Raw genomic sequence first — 18,942 nt, 5'->3', positions numbered from 1 at the left:
AACTAACCAGGAATAAGACAGAAACGGATGCGACCACTCAATATAATCATAGTAGCGATGATTTTATGAATTTCTTTAATACGAAAATTGTCGCAAATAGAGAGAAGATTAAAAGCACAACAAATAGCTCCGCCGATATTTCCATGGAAAATAATCTTCTAATTGACCACCGATTAGAACGATTCAACCCTATTAAAGAGCATGAATTAATCAAATTAATCTCATCATCAAATCAATGTACTTGCGCTTTGGATCCGATTCCAACAAGACTCCTTAAGCAAATAGCACCCAATGTTATAAATTCTATCCTCAAAATTGATAACTCGTCGCTTAGCACCGGCCACATACCAAGTTCGTTCAAGGTAGCAGTCATTACACCCCTGATTAAAAAGCCGGATCTTGATCGCAGTCAGCTGTCAAATTATAGACCGATATCCAACCTTCCGTTCATATCAAAAATCTTAGAAAAAGTTGTAGCCCAGCAGCTGAGCACATACCTAGACTGTAACAATATCCACGAAGTATATCAATCAGGATTTAGACCTCATAGTAGCACTGAGACAGCGCTGGTTAAAGTGGTTAATGACCTGCTGTTGGCCTCTGATCAGGGGCGCATCTCGCTGCTTGTCCTGCTTGATCTGAGTGCAGCGTTTGACACTATTGATCACGCTATTCTCCTTGCCAGGTTAGAGAATGTTATCGGGATTAAGGGAACAGCCCTTGAATGGTTCAGATCATATTTGACCAACCGATATCAGTTTGTGGACATCAATGGTGTTTCGTCTTCACACAGTAAAGTAGAATTTGGTGTTCCACAAGGTTCTGTCCTAGGTCCGTTACTTTTTTCTCTATACATGTTACCTTTAGGCGACGTCATCCGCAAACATGGTATTAGCTTTCATTGCTACGCTGACGACACACAGCTGTATCTGTCAGCAATGCCAGACCAGAGGCAGCAGCTGAACAAAATAGAGAATTGTCTGAAGGACATTAGACAGTGGATGCTCACCAACTTTCTCCTGTTAAACCCTGACAAGACAGAAGCGCTTGTAATCGGGCCTCAAGCAGCCAGGCATAAACTGGCTGACTACACAATAACCCTGGATATCCTTTCTATCTCACCGAGTATTGAATTGAAGGATCTAGGTGTCATCATTGATGCAGGTCTCTCATTCAGTTCGCACGTAGATAATGTCACTAGAATAGCATTCTTTCACCTTAGAAATATTGCGAAAATAAGAAATATCATTTCAATGCATGATGCAGAAAAGTTGGTCCATGCATTTATTACATCAAGGTTAGATTACTGCAATGCATTATTGTCTGGATGCTCTAGTAGGTGCATGAGTAAACTCCAGCTAGTACAGAATGCTGCAGCCAGAATTCTAACCAGAACCAGGAAATTTGACCACATCACCCCAGTCTTACAATCACTGCACTGGTTACCCATCAAATTTAGGATTGACTACAAAATCCTACTTTTAACCTATAAAGCTCTAAATGGTCTTGCCCCACAGTACCTGAGTGAACTTTTGGTTCCTTACGAACCGCCACGCCCCCTTCGATCAATGGGTGCGGGGTCACTACTGATACCAAAGGTGCAGAAGGTCACAGCTGGGAGCAGATCCTTCTCCTATAGAGCTCCGCAGTTGTGGAACAGCTTGCCTGTCAGTGTCCGGGATTCAGACACAGTCTCAGAGTTTAAATCCAATCTCAAAACCTATCTGTTTTCTCTGGCTTTTTGCTAAAGTCCTAGACCCTCATTTCACTTGATTTTGACGCAGTGTCAATTATAAAGTCCAGTTGATCACAGAGTCCCCCTGTTAGACACAGACAAAGTTAAATTCACCAGTTAGGCTGTCCTAGTTAGGGTACCGGGCCACTGTAGCACCAATATACCACTATAACCACATATTTCAGTATCGGTCGTACAGTGCAACCGTCTGCCGCTGCTTCTGTTTGTTTTTCTCCGAGACACGGAATCAAGCACCCAGACTACTGGCAGACCCCAGTGATCAGACCAGCAAATAAATCCTGGTTCCTGACAACTGCTTTACAAGGACAAAACATGAAACAAACCAGAGGGTCACCACAGCCACCACCACCATTACAACTACAGCTCCAGGGATCTTCAAATGGACCAGTAACATCGTTACAGACACCTTATCTAGACCATGACACTTAATACATCCTGGACTTCTCCAACCCTACAACCGTAGGACTTATTATTATATCATATCCAACCCTGCACTGACACCGTTTGCAGGCTCACTCTACCCTGGAAGGGGGTCCCTCTCTGTATCACTCCTTCCCAAGGTTTCTTCCTTTCTTTTTTTTCTCTCTCCCTAGAGTTTTTTTGTGTGGAGTTTTTCCTTGTGTGCAGAAGGGTCAAGTGTGGGGGGGGTCAACTGTAGGGCCTGTCAAAGCCCATTGAGACATACTGTATGTGATTTTGGGCTATATAAGAAATAAATGTTGTTGTTGTTGTATTTTCTTTCTTTGATATGTTTTCCCGCCTTTTTTCTTTTTTTTTTTTTTTTTAAACTTCTCTTCAGGTTTCTTTGTCTGTGTGTGCTCTACAACGATCATTCACAGGCTTTGAGCTGAATCGATTAGGTGGGGTTTTCCAGCCCTCGGCCTTCAGGTGCTACGCACCCTGATGTCAATTTAATATCTGATATGTCATATTAAGCGGATTTTTAGAACAGGGAGTCGGCAATAGGGCCTGCTCCATCCGCTCCATTCATCGACCCAGTATTGCATTGCCTCTAGAAGGTGTGCACTTTATTTGTTGTATTGCAAATAAAAGCTTACCACTCCAACTTTTTGCCTTTTCTCCATCATAATTTGACAGTAAAGCGGGAGTTTTCACTCTTTGATATGTGTTCAAGCCCCTTTGGTTTAAAGTTCAAGATTTTCAAGCAGAGTTTGTGTACGGACAAACCAGCTGAAGAATGCCCAATCTTGTCTGATCTCAGAAGGTAAGAAGGCTTCGGCCTGGTTAGTACTTGGATGGGAGACTACCTGGGAATACCAGGTGCTGTAAGCTTTAATTATTGAAAAACTTTTAAAATGAAAGTATTTACATGGCTTTGTTAGCTTTTTTTGTCTTTTCTCCATCATAATTTGACAGTAAAGCGGGAGTTTTCGCACTTTATAATGTTTTCAAAGCCCTTTTGGTTTAAAGTTCAAGATTTTCAAGCAGAGTTTGTGTATGGACAAACCAGCTAAAGAATGCCCAAGCTTGTCTGATCTCAGAAGCTAAGAAGGCTTGGGCCTGGTTAGTACTTGGATGGGAGACTTCCTGGGAATACCAAGTGCTGTATGCTTTAACTATTGAAAAACTTTTAAAATGAAAGTATTTACATGGCTTTGTTAGCTTTTTTTTGCCTTTTCTCCATCATAATTTGACAGTAAAGCGGGAGTTTTCGCACTTTATAATGTTTTCAAAGCCCTTTTGTTTAAAGTCCAAGATTTTCAAGCAGAGTTTGCTTACAGACATGCCAGCTGAAGATTGCCCAATCTTGTCTGATCTCAGAAGCTAAGAAGGCTTGGGCCTGGTTAGTACTTGGATGGGAGACTACGTGGGAATGCCAGGTGCTGTAAGCTTTAACTATTGTTAGACTTTTAAAATGAAAGTATTTACATCACTTTGTTACCTTTTTTTAAGTAAGTTAAGGGGTATTTTCTTTCTTTGATATGTTTTCCCGCCTTTTTTCTTTTTTTTTTTTTTTTAAACTTCTCTTCAGGTTTCTTTGTCTGTGTGTGCTCTACAACGATCATTCACAGGCTTGGAGCTGAATCGATTAGGTGGGATTTTCCAGCCCTCGGCCTTCAGGTGCTACGCACCCTGATGTCAATGTAATATCTGATATGTCATATTAAGCGGATTTTTAGAACAGGGAGTCGGCAATAGGGCCTGCTCCATCCGCTCCATTCATCGACCCAGTATTGCATTGCCTCTAGAAGGTGTGCACTTTATTTGTTGTATTGCAAATAAAAGCTTACCACTCCAACTTTTTGCCTTTTCTCCATCATAATTTGACAGTAAAGCGGGAGTTTTCACTCTTTGATATGTGTTCAAGCCTCTTTGGTTTAAAGTTCAAGATTTTCAAGCAGAGTTTGTGTACGGACAAACCAGCTGAAGAATGCCAAATCTTATCTGATCTCAGAAGCTAAGAAGGCTTGGGCCTGGTTAGTACTTGGATGGGAGACCACCTGGGAATACCAGGTGCTGTAAGCTTTAACTATTGAAAAACTTTTAAAATGAAAGTATTTACATGGCTTTGTTAGCTTTTTTTGCCTTTTCTCCATCATAATTTGACAGTAAAGCGGGAGCTTTCGCACTTTATAATGTTTTCTAAGCCCTTTTGGTTTAAAGTTCAAGATTTTCAAGCAGAGTTTGTGTACGGACAAACCAGCTAAAGAATGCCCAATCTTGTCTGATCTCAGAAGCTAAGAAGGCTTGGGCCTGGTTAGTACTTGGATGGGAGACTACCTGGGAATACCAAGTGCTGTATGCTTTAACTATTGAAAAACTTTTAAAATGAAAGTATTTACATGGCTTTGTTAGCTTTTTTTGCCTTTTCTCCATCATAATTTGACAGTAAAGCGGGAGTTTTCACACTTTATAATGTTTTCAAAGCCCTTTTGCTTAAAGTCCAAGATTTTCAAGCAGAGTTTGCTTACAGACATGCCAGCTGAAGATTGCCCAATCTTGTCTGATCTCAGAAGCTAAGAAGGCTTGGGCCTGGTTAGTACTTGGATGGGAGACTACGTGGGAATGCCAGGTGCTGTAAGCTTTAACTATTGTTAAACTTTTAAAATGAAAGTATTTACATCACTTTGTTACCTTTTTTTAAAGTAAGTTAAGGGGTATTTTCTTTCTTTGATATGTTTTCCCGCCTTTTTTCTTTTTTTTTTTTTAAACTTCTCTTCAGGTTTCTTTGTCTGTGTGTGCTCTACAACGATCATTCACAGGCTTGGAGCTGAATCGATTAGGTGGGGTTTTCCAGCCCTCGGCCTTCAGGTGCTACGCACCCTGATGTCAATTTAATATCTGATATGTCATATTAAGCGGATTTTTAGAACAGGGAGTCGGCAATAGGGCCTGCTCCATCCGCTCCATTCATCGACCCAGTATTGCATTGCCTCTAGAAGGTGTGCACTTTATTTGTTGTATTGCAAATAAAAGCTTACCACTCCAACTTTTTGCCTTTTCTCCATCATAATTTGACAGTAAAGCGGGAGTTTTCACTCTTTGATATGTGTTCAAGCCCCTTTGGTTTAAAGTTCAAGATTTTCAAGCAGAGTTTGTGTACGGACAAACCAGCTGAAGAATGCCCAATCTTGTCTGATCTCAGAAGGTAAGAAGGCTTCGGCCTGGTTAGTACTTGGATGGGAGACTACCTGGGAATACCAGGTGCTGTAAGCTTAAACTATTGAAAAACTTTTAAAATGAAAGTATTTCCATGGCTTTGTTAGCTTTTTTTGCCTTTTCTCCATCATAATTTGACAGTAAAGCGGGAGTTTTCACTCTTTGATATGTGTTCAAGCCTCTTTGGTTTAAAGTTCAAGATTTTCAAGTAGAGTTTGTGTACGGACAAACCAGCTGAAGAATGCCCAATCTTGTTTGATCTCAGAAGCTAAGAAGGCTTGGGCCTGGTTAGTACTTGGATGGGAGACTACCTGGGAATACCAGGTGCTGTAAGCTTAAACTATTGAAAAACTTTTAAAATGAAAGTATTTCCATGGCTTTGTTAGCTTTTTTTGCCTTTTCTCCATCATAATTTGACAGTAAAGCGAGAGTTTTCGCACTTTGTAATGTTTTCTAAGCCCTTTTGGTTTAAAGTTCAAGATTTTCAAGCAGAGTTTGTGTACGGACAAACCAGCTAAAGAATGCCCAATCTTGTCTGATCTCAGAAGCTAAGAAGGCTTGGGCCTGGTTAGTACTTGAATGGGAGACTACCTGGGAATACCAGGTGCTGTATGCTTTAACTATTGAAAAACTTTTAAAATGAAAGTATTTACATGGCTTTTGTTAGCTTTTTTTGCCTTTTCTCCATCATAATTTGACAGTAAAGTGGGAGTTTTCGCACTTTATAATGTTTTCAAAGCCCTTTTGTTTAAAGTCCAAGATTTTCAAGCAGAGTTTGCTTACAGACATGCCAGCTGAAGATTGCCCAATCTTGTCTGATCTCAGAAGCTAAGAAGGCTTGGGCCTGGTTAGTACTTGGATGGGAGACTACGTGGGAATGCCAGGTGCTGTAAGCTTTAACTATTGTTAAACTTTTAAAATGAAAGTATTTACATCACTTTGTTACCTTTTTTAAGTAAGTTAAGGGGTATTTTCTTTCTTTGATATGTTTTCCCGCCTTTTTTCTTTTTTTTTTTTTTTTTAAACTTCTCTTCAGGTTTCTTTGTCTGTGTGTGCTCTACAACGATCATTCACAGGCTTGGAGCTGAATCGATTAGGTGGGATTTTCCAGCCCTCGGCCTTCAGGTGCTACGCACCCTGATGTCAATGTAATATCTGATATGTCATATTAAGCGGATTTTTAGAACAGGGAGTCGGCAATAGGGCCTGCTCCATCCGCTCCATTCATCGACCCAGTATTGCATTGCCTCTAGAAGGTGTGCACTTTATTTTTTGTATTGCAAATAAAAGCTTACCACTACAACTTTTTGCCTTTTCTCCATCATAATTTGACAGTAAAGCGGGAGTTTTCACTCTTTGATATGTGTTCAAGCCTCTTTGGTTTAAAGTTCAAGATTTTCAAGCAGAGTTTGTGTACGGACAAACCAGCTGAAGAATGCCAAATCTTATCTGATCTCAGAAGCTAAGAAGGCTTGCGCCTGGTTAGTACTTGGATGGGAGACCACCTGGGAATACCAGGTGCTGTAAGCTTTAACTATTGAAAAACTTTTAAAATGAAAGTATTTACATGGCTTTGTTAGCTTTTTTTGCCTTTTCTCCATCATAATTTGACAGTAAAGCGGGAGTTTTCGCACTTTATAATGTTTTCTAAGCCCTTTTGGTTTAAAGTTCAAGATTTTCAAGCAGAGTTTGTGTACGGACAAACCAGCTAAAGAATGCCCAATCTTGTCTGATCTCAGAAGCTAAGAAGGCTTGGGCCTGGTTAGTACTTGGATGGGAGACTACCTGGGAATACCAAGTGCTGTATGCTTTACCTATTGAAAAACTTTTAAAATGAAAGTATTTACATGGCTTTGTTAGCTTTTTTTGCCTTTTCTCCATCATAATTTGACAGTAAAGCGGGAGTTTTCGCACTTTATAATGTTTTCAAAGCCCTTTTGTTTAAAGTCCAAGATTTTCAAGCAGAGTTTGCTTACAGACATGCCAGCTGAAGATTGCCCAATCTTGTCTGATCTCAGAAGCTAAGAAGGCTTGGGCCTGGTTAGTACTTGGATGGGAGACTAAGTAGGAATGCCAGGTGCTGTAAGCTTTAACTATTGTAAAACTTTTAAAATGAAAGTATTTACATCACTTTGTTACCTTTTTTTAAAGTAAGTTAAGGGGTATTTTCTTTCTTTGATATGTTTTCCCGCCTTTTTTCTTTTTTTTTTTTTTTTTTAAACTTCTCTTCAGGTTTCTTTGTCTGTGTGTGCTCTACAACGATCATTCACAGGCTTGGAGCTGAATCGATTAGGTGGGGTTTTCCAGCCCTCGGCCTTCAGGTGCTACGCACCCTGATGTCAATTTAATATCTGATATGTCATATTAAGCGGATTTTTAGAACAGGGAGTCGGCAATAGGGCCTGCTCCATCCGCTCCATTCATCGACCCAGTATTGCATTGCCTCTAGAAGGTGTGCACTTTATTTGTTGTATTGCAAATAAAAGCTTACCACTCCAACTTTTTGCCTTTTCTCCATCATAATTTGACAGTAAAGCGGGAGTTTTCACTCTTTGATATGTGTTCAAGCCCCTTTGGTTTAAAGTTCAAGATTTTCAAGCAGAGTTTGTGTACGGACAAACCAGCTGAAGAATGCCCAATCTTGTCTGATCTCAGAAGGCTAAGAAGGCTTCGGCCTGGTTAGTACTTGGATGGGAGACTACCTGGGAATACCAGGTGCTGTAAGCTTTAATTATTGAAAAACTTTTAAAATGAAAGTATTTACATGGCTTTGTTAGCTTTTTTGTCTTTTCTCCATCATAATTTGACAGTAAAGCGGGAGTTTTCGCACTTTATAATGTTTTCAAAGCCCTTTTGGTTTAAAGTCCAAGATTTTCAAGCAGAGTTTGCTTACAGACATGACAGCTGAAGATTGCCCAATCTTGTCTGATCTCAGAAGCTAAGAAGGCTTGGGCCTGGTTAGTACTTGGATGGGAGACTAAGTAGGAATGCCAGGTGCTGTAAGCTTTAACTATTGTAAAACTTTTAAAATGAAAGTATTTACATCACTTTGTTACCTTTTTTTAAAGTAAGTTAAGGGGTATTTTCTTTCTTTGATATGTTTTCCCGCCTTTTTCTTTTTTTTTTTTTTTTTTTTTTAAACTTCTCTTCAGGTTTCTTTGTCTGTGTGTGCTCTACAACGATCATTCACAGGCTTGGAGCTGAATCGATTAGGTGGGGATTTTCCAGCCCTCGGCCTTCAGGTGCTACGCACCCTGATGTCAATTTAATATCTGATATGTCATATTAAGCGGATTTTTAGAACAGGGAGTCGGCAATAGGGCCTGCTCCATCCGCTCCATTCATCGACCCAGTATTGCATTGCCTCTAGAAGGTGTGCACTTTATTTTTTGTATTGCAAATAAAAGCTTACCACTCCAACTTTTTGCCTTTTCTCCATCATAATTTGACAGTAAAGCGGGAGTTTTCACTCTTTGATATGTGTTCAAGCCTCTTTGGTTTAAAGTTCAAGATTTTCAAGCAGAGTTTGTGTACGGACAAACCAGCTGAAGAATGCCAAATCTTGTCTGATCTCAGAAGCTAAGAAGGCTTGGGCCTGGTTAGTACTTGGATGGGAGACCACCTGGGAATACCAGGTGCTGTAAGCTTTAACTATTGAAAAACTTTTAAAATGAAAGTATTTACATGGCTTTGTTAGCTTTTTTTGCCTTTTCTCCATCATAATTTGACAGTAAAGCGGGAGTTTTCGCACTTTATAATGTTTTCTAAGCCCTTTTGGTTTAAAGTTCAAGATTTTCAAGCAGAGTTTGTGTATGGACAAACCAGCTAAAGAATGCCCAAGCTTGTCTGATCTCAGAAGCTAAGAAGGCTTGGGCCTGGTTAGTACTTGGATGGGAGACTACCTGGGAATACCAAGTGCTGTATGCTTTAACTATTGAAAAACTTTTAAAATGAAAGTATTTACATGGCTTTGTTAGCTTTTTTTGCCTTTTCTCCATCATAATTTGACAGTAAAGCGGGAGTTTTCGCACTTTATAATGTTTTCAAAGCCCTTTTGTTTAAAGTCCAAGATTTTCAAGCAGAGTTTGCTTACAGACATGCCAGCTGAAGATTGCCCAATCTTGTCTGATCTCAGAAGCTAAGAAGGCTTGGGCCTGGTTAGTACTTGGATGGGAGACTACGTGGGAATGCCAGGTGCTGTAAGCTTTAACTATTGTAAATACTTTCAATTTAAAAGTCTAACATCACTTTGTTACCTTTTTTTAAGTAAGTTAAGGGGTATTTTCTTTCTTTGATATGTTTTCCCGCCTTTTTTCTTTTTTTTTTTTTTTTTTTTAACTTCTCTTCAGGTTTCTTTGTCTGTGTGTGCTCTACAACGATCATTCACAGGCTTGGAGCTGAATCGATTAGGTGGGATTTTCCAGCCCTCGGCCTTCAGGTGCTACGCACCCTGATGTCAATTTAATATCTGATATGTCATATTAAGCGGATTTTTAGAACAGGGAGTCGGCAATAGGGCCTGCTCCATCCGCTCCATTCATCGACCCAGTATTGCATTGCCTCTAGAAGGTGTGCACTTTATTTGTTGTATTGCAAATAAAAGCTTACCACTCCAACTTTTTGCCTTTTCTCCATCATAATTTGACAGTAAAGCGGGAGTTTTCACTCTTTGATATGTGTTCAAGCCCCTTTGGTTTAAAGTTCAAGATTTTCAAGCAGAGTTTGTGTACGGACAAACCAGCTGAAGAATGCCCATTCTTGTCTGATCTCAGAAGCTAAGAAGGCTTGGGCCTGGTTAGTACTTGGATGGGAGACTAAGTAGGAATGCCAGGTGCTGTAAGCTTTAACTATTGTAAACTTTTAAAATGAAAGTATTTACATCACTTTGTTACCTTTTTTAAAGTAAGTTAAGGGGTATTTTCTTTCTTTGATATGTTTTCCCGCCTTTTTTCTTTTTTTTTTTTTTTTTTTAACTTCTCTTCAGGTTTCTTTGTCTGTGTGTGCTCTACAACGATCATTCACAGGCTTGGAGCTGAATCGATTAGGTGGGATTTTCCAGCCCTCGGCCTTCAGGTGCTACGCACCCTGATGTCAATTTAATATCTGATATGTCATATTAAGCGGATTTTTAGAACAGGGAGTCGGCAATAGGGCCTGCTCCATCCGCTCCATTCATCGACCCAGTATTGCATTGCCTCTAGAAGGTGTGCACTTTATTTGTTGTATTGCAAATAAAAGCTTACCACTCCAACTTTTTGCCTTTTCTCCATCATAATTTGACAGTAAAGCGGGAGTTTTCACTCTTTGATATGTGTTCAAGCCCCTTTGGTTTAAAGTTCAAGATTTTCAAGCAGAGTTTGTGTACGGACAAACCAGCTGAAGAATGCCCAATCTTGTCTGATCTCAGAAGCTAAGAAGGCTTGGGCCTGGTTAGTACTTGGATGGGAGACTACCTGGGAATACCAGGTGCTGTAAGCTTTAACTATTGAAAAACTTTTAAAATGAAAGTATTTACATGGCTTTGTTAGCTTTTTTTGCCTTTTCTCCATCATAATTTGACAGTAAAGCGGGAGTTTTCACTCTTTGATATGTGTTCAAGCCCCTTTGGTTTAAAGTTCAAGATTTTCAAGCAGAGTTTGTGTACGGACAAACCAGCTGAAGAATGCCCATTCTTGTCTGATCTCAGAAGCTAAGAAGGCTTGGGCCTGGTTAGTACTTGGATGGGAGACTACGTGGGAATGCCAGGTGCTGTAAGCTTTAACTATTGTTAAACTTTTAAAATGAAAGTATTTACATCACTTTGTTACCTTTTTTTAAGTAAGTTAAGGGGTATTTTCTTTCTTTGATATGTTTTCCCGCCTTTTTTCTTTTTTTTTTTTTTTTTTTTAAACTTCTCTTCAGGTTTCTTTGTCTGTGTGTGCTCTACAACGATCATTCACAGGCTTGGAGCTGAATCGATTAGGTGGGGATTTTCCAGCCCTCGGCCTTCAGGTGCTACGCACCCTGATGTCAATTTAATATCTGATATGTCATATTAAGCGGATTTTTAGAACAGGGAGTCGGCAATAGGGCCTGCTCCATCCGCTCCATTCATCGACCCAGTATTGCATTGCCTCTAGAAGGTAAGCACTTTATTTGTTGTATTGCAAATAAAAGCTTACCACTCCAACTTTTTGCCTTTTCTCCATCATAATTTGACAGTAAAGCGGGAGTTTTCACTCTTTGATATGTGTTCAAGCCCCTTTGGTTTAAAGTTCAAGATTTTCAAGCAGAGTTTGTGTACGGACAAACCAGCTGAAGAATGCCCAATCTTGTCTGATCTCAGAAGCTAAGAAGGCTTGGGCCTGGTTAGTACTTGGATGGGAGACTACCTGGGAATACCAGGTGCTGTAAGCTTTAACTATTGAAAAACTTTTAAAATGAAAGTATTTACATGGCTTTGTTAGCTTTTTTTGCCTTTTCTCCATCATAATTTGACAGTAAAGCGGGAGTTTTCGCACTTTATAATGTTTTCAAAGCCCTTTTGTTTAAAGTCCAAGATTTTCAAGCAGAGTTTGCTTACAGACATGCCAGCTGAAGATTGCCCAATCTTGTCTGATCTCAGAAGCTAAGAAGGCTTGGGCCTGGTTAGTACTTGGATGGGAGACTACCTGGGAATACCAGGTGCTGTAAGCTTTAACTATTGAAAAACTTTTAAAATGAAAGTATTTACATGGCTTTGTTAGCTTTTTTTGCCTTTTCTCCATCATAATTTGACAGTAAAGCGGGAGTTTTCGCACTTTATAATGTTTTCTAAGCCCTTTTGGTTTAAAGTTCAAGATTTTCAAGCAGAGTTTGTGTACGGACAAACCAGCTGAAGAATGCCCAATCTTGTCTGATCTCAGAAGCTAAGAAGGCTTGGGCCTGGTTAGTACTTGGATGGGAGACTACCTGGGAATACCAAGTGCTGTATGCTTTAACTATTGAAAAACTTTTAAAATGAAAGTATTTACATGGCTTTGTTAGCTTTTTTTGCCTTTTCTCCATCATAATTTGACAGTAAAGCGGGAGTTTTCACACTTTATAATGTTTTCAAAGCCCTTTTGTTTAAAGTCCAAGATTTTCAAGCAGAGTTTGCTTACAGACATGCCAGCTGAAGATTGCCCAATCTTGTCTGATCTCAGAAGCTAAGAAGGCTTGGGCCTGGTTAGTACTTGGATGGGAGACTAAGTGGAATGCCAGGTGCTGTAAGCTTTAACTATTGTAAAACTTTTAAAATGAAAGTATTTACATCACTTTGTTACCTTTTTTTAAAGTAAGTTAAGGGGTATTTTCTTTCTTTGATATGTTTTCCCGCCTTTTTTCTTTTTTTTTTTTTTTTTTTTTTTAAACTTCTCTTCAGGTTTCTTTGTCTGTGTGTGCTCTACAACGATCATTCACAGGCTTGGAGCTGAATCGATTAGGTGGGATTTTCCAGCCCTCGGCCTTCAGGTGCTACGCACCCTGATGTCAATTTAATATCTGATATGTCATATTAAGCGGATTTTTAGAACAGGGAGTCGGCAATAGGGCCTGCTCCATCCGCTCCATTCATCGACCCAGTATTGCATTGCCTCTAGAAGGTGTGCACTTTATTTGTTGTATTGCAAATAAAAGCTTACCACTCCAACTTTTTGCCTTTTCTCCATCATAATTTGACAGTAAAGCGGGAGTTTTCACTCTTTGATATGTGTTCAAGCCCCTTTGGTTTAAAGTTCAAGATTTTCAAGCAGAGTTTGTGTACGGACAAACCAGCTGAAGAATGCCCAATCTTGTCTGATCTCAGAAGCTAAGAAGGCTTGGGCCTGGTTAGTACTTGGATGGGAGACTACCTGGGAATACCAGGTGCTGTAAGCTTTAACTATTGAAAAACTTTTAAAATGAAAGTATTTACATGGCTTTGTTAGCTTTTTTTGCCTTTTCTCCATCATAATTTGACAGTAAAGCGGGAGTTTTCCACTCTTTGATATGTGTTCAAGCCCCTTTGGTTTAAAGTTCAAGATTTTCAAGCAGAGTTTGTGTACGGACAAACCAGCTGAAGAATGCCCATTCTTGTCTGATCTCAGAAGCTAAGAAGGCTTGGGCCTGGTTAGTACTTGGATAAAAGAGACTAAGTAGGAATACCAGGTGCTGTAAGCTTTAACTATTGTAAAACTTTTAAAATGAAAGTATTTACATCACTTTGTCACCTTTTTTTAAAGTAAGTTAAGGGGTATTTTCTTTCTTTGATATGTTTTCCCGCCTTTTTTCTTTTTTTTTTTTTTTTTTTTTTAAACTTCTCTTCAGGTTTCTTTGTCTGTGTGTGCTCTACAACGATCATTCACAGGCTTGGAGCTGAATCGATTAGGTGGGGTTTTCCAGCCCTCGGCCTTCAGGTGCTACGCACCCTGATGTCAATTTAATATCTGATATGTCATATTAAGCGGATTTTTAGAACAGGGAGTCGGCAATAGGGCCTGCTCCATCCGCTCCATTCATCGACCCAGTATTGCATTGCCTCTAGAAGGTAAGCACTTTATTTGTTGTATTGCAAATAAAAGCTTACCACTCCAACTTTTTGCCTTTTCTCCATCATAATTTGACAGTAAAGCGGGAGTTTTCACTCTTTGATATGTGTTCAAGCCCCTTTGGTTTAAAGTTCAAGATTTTCAAGCAGAGTTTGTGTACGGACAAACCAGCTGAAGAATGCCCAATCTTGTCTGATCTCAGAAGCTAAGAAGGCTTGGGCCTGGTTAGTACTTGGATGGGAGACCACCTGGGAATACCAGGTGCTGTAAGCTTTAACTATTGAAAAACTTTTAAAATGAAAGTATTTACATGGCTTTGTTAGCTTTTTTTGCATTTTCTCCATCATAATTTGACAGTAAAGCGGGAGTTTTCGCACTTTATAATGTTTTCTAAGCCCTTTTGGTTTAAAGTTCAAGATTTTCAAGCAGAGTTTGTGTACGGACAAACCAGCTAAAGAATGCCCAATCTTGTCTGATCTCAGAAGCTAAGAAGGCTTGGGCCTGGTTAGTACTTGGATGGGAGACTAACTGGGAATACCAAGTGCTGTATGCTTTAACTATTGAAAAACTTTTAAAATGAAAGTATTTACATGGCTTTGTTAGCTTTTTTTGCCTTTTCTCCATCATAATTTGACAGTAAAGCGGGAGTTTTCGCACTTTATAATGTTTTCAAAGCCCTTTTGTTTAAAGTCCAAGATTTTCAAGCAGAGTTTGCTTACAGACATGCCAGCTGAAGATTGCCCAATCTTGTCTGATCTCAGAAGCTAAGAAGGCTTGGGCCTGGTTAGTACTTAGATGGGAGACTACCTGGGAATACCAGGTGCTGTAAGCTTTAACTATTGAAAAACTTTTAAAATGAAAGTATTTACATGGCTTTGTTAGCTTTTTTTGCCTTTTCTCCATCATAATTTGACAGTAAAGCGGGAGCTTTCGCACTTTATAATGTTTTCTAAGCCCTTTTGGTTTAAAGTTCAAGATTTTCAAGCAGAGTTTGTGTACGGACAAACCAGCTAAAGAATGCCCAATCTTGTCTGATCTCAGAAGCTAAGAAGGCTTGGGCCTGGTTAGTACTTGGATGGGAGACTACCTGGGAATACCAAGTGCTGTATGCTTTAACTATTGAAAAACTTTTAAAATGAAAGTATTTACATGGCTTTGTTAGCTTTTTTTGCCTTTTCTCCATCATAATTTGACAGTAAAGCGGGAGTTTTCACACTTTATAATGTTTTCAAAGCCCTTTTGTTTAAAGTCCAAGATTTTCAAGCAGAGTTTGCTTACAGACATGCCAGCTGAAGATTGCCCAATCTTGTCTGATCTCAGAAGCTAAGAAGGCCTGGGCCTGGTTAGTATTTGGATGGGAGACTACGTGGGAATGCCAGGTGCTGTAAGCTTTAACTATTGTTAAACTGTTAAAATGAAAGTATTTACATCACTTTGTTACCTTTTTTTAAGTAAGTTAAGGGGTATTTTCTTTCTTTGATATGTTTTCCCGCCTTTTTTTTTTTTTTTTTTTTTTTTTAAACTTCTCTTCAGGTTTTTTTGTCTGTGTGTGCTCTACAACGATCATTCACAGGCTTGGAGCTGAATCGATTAGGTGGGGTTTTCCAGCCCTCGGCCTTCAGGTGCTACGCACCCTGATGTCAATTTAATATCTGATATGTCATATTAAGCGGATTTTTAGAACAGGGAGTCGGCAATAGGGCCTGCTCCATCCGCTCCATTCATCGACCCAGTATTGCATTGCCTCTAGAAGGTGTGCACTTCATTTGTTGTATTGCAAATAAAAGCTTACCACTCCAACTTTTTGCCTTTTCTCCATCATAATTTGACAGTAAAGCGGGAGTTTTGCACTTTATAATGTTTCAAAGCCCTTTGGTTTAAAGTTCAAGATTTTCAAGCAGAGTTTGTGTACGGACAAACCAGCTGAAGAATGCCCAATCTTGTCTGATCTCAGAAGCTAAGAAGGCTTGGGCCTGGTTAGTACTTGGATTGGAGACTACCTGGGGATACCAGGTGCTGTAAGCTTTAACTATTGAAAAACTTTTAAAATGAAAGTATTTATATGGCTTTGTTAGCTTTTTTTGCCTTTTCTCCATCATAATTTGACAGTAAAGCGGGAGTTTTCGCACTTTATAATGTGTTCAAGCCCCTTTGGTTTAAAGTTCAAGATTTTCAAGCAGAGTTTGTGTACGGACAAACCAGCTGAAGAATGCCCAATCTTGTCTGATCGCAGAAGCTAAGAAGGCTTGGGCCTGGTTAGTACTTGGATGGGAGACTACCTGGGAATACCAGGTGCTGTAAGCTTTAACTATTGAAAAACTTTTAAAATGAAAGTATTTACATGGCTTTGTTAGCTTTTTTTGCCTTTTCTCCATCATAATTTGACAGTAAAGAGGGAGTTCTAGCACTTTATAATGTTTTCAAAGCCCTTTTGGTTTAAAGTTCAAGATTTTCAAGCAGAGTTTGTGTACGGACAAACCAGCTGAAGAATGCGCATTCTTGTCTGATCTCAGAAGCCAAGAAGGGCTTGGGCCTGGTTAGTACTTGGATGGGAGACTACCTGGGAATACCAGGTGCTGTAAGCTTTAACTATTGAAAAACTTTTAAAATGAAAGTATTTACATGGCTTGGTTAGCTTTTTTTGCCTTTTCTCCATCATAATTTGACAGTAAAGCGGGAGTTTTCGCACTTTATAATGTTTTCAAAGCCCTTTTGGTTTAAAGTTCAAGATTTTCAAGCAGAGTTTGTGTACGGACAAACCAGCTGAAGAATGCCCAATCTTGTTTGATCTCAGAAGCTAAGAAGGCTTGGGCCTGGTTAGTACTTGGATGGAGCCTACCTGGGAATACCAGGTGCTGTAAGCTTTAACTATTGAAAAACTTTTAAAACGAAAGTATTTACATGGCTTTGTTAGCTTTTTTTGCCTTTTCTCCATCATAATTTGACAGTAAAGCGGGAGTTTTCACTCTTTGATATGTGTTCAAGCCCCTTTGGTTTAAAGTTCAAGATTTTCAAGCAGAGTTTGTGTACGGACAAACCAGCTGAAGAATGCCCAATCTTGTTTGATCTCAGAAGCTAAGAAGGCTTGGGCCTGGTTAGTACTTGGATGGGAGACTACCTGGGAATACCAGGTGCTGTAAGCTTTAACTATTGAAAAACTTTTAAAATGAAAGTATTTACATGGCTTTGTTAGCTTTTTTTTGCCTTTTCTCCATCATAATTTGACAGTAAAGCGGAAGTTTTCACTCTTTGATATGTGTTCAAGCTCCTTTGGTTTAAAGTTCAAGATTTTCAAGCAGAGTTTGCGTTTGGACAAACCAGCTGAAGAATGCCCATTCTTGTCTGATCTCAGAAGCTAAGAAGGCTTGGGCCTGGTTAGTACTTGGATGGGAAACTACCTGGGAATACCGGGAGCTGTAAGCTTTAACTATTGAAAAACTTTTAAAATGAAAGTATTTACATGGCTTTGTTAGCTTTTTTTGCCTTTTCTCCATCATAATTTGACAGTAAAGCGGGAGTTTTCGTACTTTATAATGTTTTCAAAGCCCTTTTGGTTTAAAGTTCAAGATTTTCAAGCAGAAGTTTGTGTACGGACAAACCAGCTGAAGAATGCCCAATCTTGTTTGATCTCAGAAGCTAAGAAGGCTTAGGCCTGGTTAGTACTTGGATGGGAGACTACCTGGGAATACCAGGTGCTGTATGCTTTAACTATTGAAAAACTTTTAAAATGAAAGTATTTACATGGCTATGTTAGCTTTTTTTGCCTTTTCTCCATCATAATTTGACAGTAAAGCGTGAGTTTTCACTCTTTGATATGTGTTCAAGCCCCTTTTGGTTAAAAGTTAAAGATTTTCAAGCAGAGTTTGTGTACAGACAAACCAGCTGAAGAATGCCCATTCTTGTCTGATCTCAGAAGCTAAGAAGGCTTGGGCCTGGTTAGTACTTGGATGGGAGACTAAGTAGGAATGCCAGGTGCTGTAAGCTTTAAGTATTGTAAAACTTTTAAAATGAAAGTATTTACATCACTTTGTTACCTTTTTTTAAAGTAAGTTAAGGGGTATTTTCTTTCTTTGATATGTTTTCCCGCCTTTTTTCTTTTTTTTTTTTTTTTTTTTTAAACTTCTCTTCAGGTTTTTTTGTCTGTGTGTGCTCTACAACGATCATTCACAGGCTTGGAGCTGAATCGATTAGGTGGGGTTTTCCAGCCCTCGGCCTTCAGGTGCTACGCACCCTGATGTCAATTTAATATCTGAAATGTCATATTAAGCGGATTTTTAGAACAGGGAGTCGGCAATAGGGCCTGCTCCATCCGCTCCATTCATCGACCCAGTATTGCATTGCCTCTAGAAGGTGTGCACTTTATTTGTTGTATTGCAAATAAAAGCTTACCACTCCAACTTTTTGCCTTTTCTCCATCATAATTTGACAGTAAAGCGGGAGTTTTCACTCTTTGATATGTGTTCAAGCCCCTTTGGTTTAAAGTTCAAGATTTTCAAGCAGAGTTTGTGTACGGACAAACCAGCTGAAGAATGCCCAATCTTGTTTGATCTCAGAAGCTAAGAAGGCTTGGGCCTGGTTAGTACTTGGATGGGAGACTACCTGGGAATACCAGGTGCTGTAAGCTTTAACTATTGAAAAACTTTTAAAACGAAAGTATTTACATGGCTTTGTTAGCTTTTTTTGCCTTTTCTCCATCATAATTTGACAGTAAAGCGGGAGTTTTCACTCTTTGATATGTGTTCAAGCCCCTTTGGTTTAAAGTTCAAGATTTTCAAGCAGAGTTTGTGTACGGACAAACCAGCTGAAGAATGCCCATTCTTGTCTCATCTCAGAAGCTAAGAAGGCTTGGGCCTGGTTAGTACTTGGATAAAAGAGACTAAGTAGGAATACCAGGTGCTGTAAGCTTTAACTATTGTAAAACTTTTAAAATGAAAGTATTTACATCACTTTGTTACCTTTTGTTAAAGTATGTTAAGGGGTATTTTCTTTCTTTGATATGTTTTCCCGTCTCTTTTCTTTTTTTCTTTTTTTTTTTTTTTT

At 39.2% G+C, this 18,942-nt stretch overlaps 21 pseudogenes; all 21 read left to right on the top strand.

The window, feature by feature from the left end:
- The first annotated feature begins 3,490 nt into the window (after nt 1-3,490).
- Nucleotides 3,491-3,609, top strand: LOC114769821 (uncharacterized; annotated as a pseudogene).
- Nucleotides 3,610-4,124: 515 nt separating this feature from the next.
- Nucleotides 4,125-4,243, top strand: LOC114769835 (uncharacterized; annotated as a pseudogene).
- Nucleotides 4,244-4,404: 161 nt separating this feature from the next.
- Nucleotides 4,405-4,523, top strand: LOC114769833 (uncharacterized; annotated as a pseudogene).
- Nucleotides 4,524-4,683: 160 nt separating this feature from the next.
- On the top strand, nt 4,684-4,802 carry LOC114769820 (uncharacterized; annotated as a pseudogene).
- Nucleotides 4,803-5,594: 792 nt separating this feature from the next.
- LOC114769829 (uncharacterized) lies at nt 5,595-5,713 on the top strand (annotated as a pseudogene).
- A 161-nt stretch (nt 5,714-5,874) lies between these two features.
- On the top strand, nt 5,875-5,993 carry LOC114769826 (uncharacterized; annotated as a pseudogene).
- Nucleotides 5,994-6,154: 161 nt separating this feature from the next.
- On the top strand, nt 6,155-6,273 carry LOC114769819 (uncharacterized; annotated as a pseudogene).
- Nucleotides 6,274-6,788: 515 nt separating this feature from the next.
- On the top strand, nt 6,789-6,907 carry LOC114769830 (uncharacterized; annotated as a pseudogene).
- Nucleotides 6,908-7,068: 161 nt separating this feature from the next.
- LOC114769832 (uncharacterized) lies at nt 7,069-7,187 on the top strand (annotated as a pseudogene).
- A 1,718-nt stretch (nt 7,188-8,905) lies between these two features.
- Nucleotides 8,906-9,024, top strand: LOC114769796 (uncharacterized; annotated as a pseudogene).
- A 440-nt stretch (nt 9,025-9,464) lies between these two features.
- LOC114769818 (uncharacterized) lies at nt 9,465-9,583 on the top strand (annotated as a pseudogene).
- Nucleotides 9,584-10,736: 1,153 nt separating this feature from the next.
- LOC114769825 (uncharacterized) lies at nt 10,737-10,855 on the top strand (annotated as a pseudogene).
- A 799-nt stretch (nt 10,856-11,654) lies between these two features.
- Nucleotides 11,655-11,773, top strand: LOC114769823 (uncharacterized; annotated as a pseudogene).
- A 160-nt stretch (nt 11,774-11,933) lies between these two features.
- Nucleotides 11,934-12,052, top strand: LOC114769836 (uncharacterized; annotated as a pseudogene).
- Nucleotides 12,053-12,213: 161 nt separating this feature from the next.
- LOC114769834 (uncharacterized) lies at nt 12,214-12,332 on the top strand (annotated as a pseudogene).
- Nucleotides 12,333-13,133: 801 nt separating this feature from the next.
- Nucleotides 13,134-13,252, top strand: LOC114769822 (uncharacterized; annotated as a pseudogene).
- Nucleotides 13,253-14,056: 804 nt separating this feature from the next.
- LOC114769837 (uncharacterized) lies at nt 14,057-14,175 on the top strand (annotated as a pseudogene).
- A 440-nt stretch (nt 14,176-14,615) lies between these two features.
- On the top strand, nt 14,616-14,734 carry LOC114769816 (uncharacterized; annotated as a pseudogene).
- A 161-nt stretch (nt 14,735-14,895) lies between these two features.
- LOC114769831 (uncharacterized) lies at nt 14,896-15,014 on the top strand (annotated as a pseudogene).
- Nucleotides 15,015-16,926: 1,912 nt separating this feature from the next.
- On the top strand, nt 16,927-17,045 carry LOC114769828 (uncharacterized; annotated as a pseudogene).
- Nucleotides 17,046-18,407: 1,362 nt separating this feature from the next.
- On the top strand, nt 18,408-18,526 carry LOC114769827 (uncharacterized; annotated as a pseudogene).
- The last annotated feature ends 416 nt before the right edge of the window (nt 18,527-18,942 follow it).

Source organism: Denticeps clupeoides, chromosome 19 (assembly GCF_900700375.1).
Source record: "Denticeps clupeoides chromosome 19, fDenClu1.1, whole genome shotgun sequence".
Classification (NCBI taxonomy): domain Eukaryota; kingdom Metazoa; phylum Chordata; class Actinopteri; order Clupeiformes; family Denticipitidae; genus Denticeps; species Denticeps clupeoides.
Note: the sequence above shows the minus strand (reverse complement) of the source record. Positions and strands in the feature narration are given on the sequence as shown.